Below are 622 nucleotides of genomic sequence, written 5' to 3'. Positions count from 1 at the left end.
CACATATTTATCATGTTGGCAACTAGGCTCTTTTCTTAGAAATCTCTCAGAAAGTTTTTCTCTAGGACTCCACCCTTTCCCTTTTTTGGAGATGTTTCATAAAAACAGCCTTGAGATCATTTTAATATGAAAGCCCAAATGACCCCCAGAGGTAGATTGGGCTTGGGAAAATAAGTAGAGAAAGAGTGAAGGTATCCCCCTCCAAAACCCAAAGACTCTGTAGGGGTTGCTGATGTGAGCAGGCAATCCACTATCTATGTGCTAGTGGAGGGAGTGAATAAATAAGATGGACACCAATCATCATGGAAATGAAAACAGAGACTCATTTGACTGGGGCAAGAAAACATTCTCATATACCTCCCAAAGGATGCTGTGTGAGCGTAAGGGTAGAAACCATTGGGGTCCAGGTGTAGAAAAAAAATTCAAAAGAATATAGGCACTTTGGCCCATAGATGTATTTTGAGCTGTGATATGGAGGGAGCTTCCAAAGTGATCTCCCATTTTGGATACAGCAGGTAGAGAGCTGATTCTATTCTATTCTATATTTCCTTCTCCTCTTTATTTTCCACTGTTCTGCCACCTTAACAGACACTCATTACCACCTATGGGTGCTACTATAATA

Source organism: Macrotis lagotis, chromosome 6, assembly GCF_037893015.1.
Source record: "Macrotis lagotis isolate mMagLag1 chromosome 6, bilby.v1.9.chrom.fasta, whole genome shotgun sequence".
NCBI classification, from domain to species: domain Eukaryota; kingdom Metazoa; phylum Chordata; class Mammalia; order Peramelemorphia; family Peramelidae; genus Macrotis; species Macrotis lagotis.
This window is presented reverse-complemented; position numbering follows the sequence as displayed.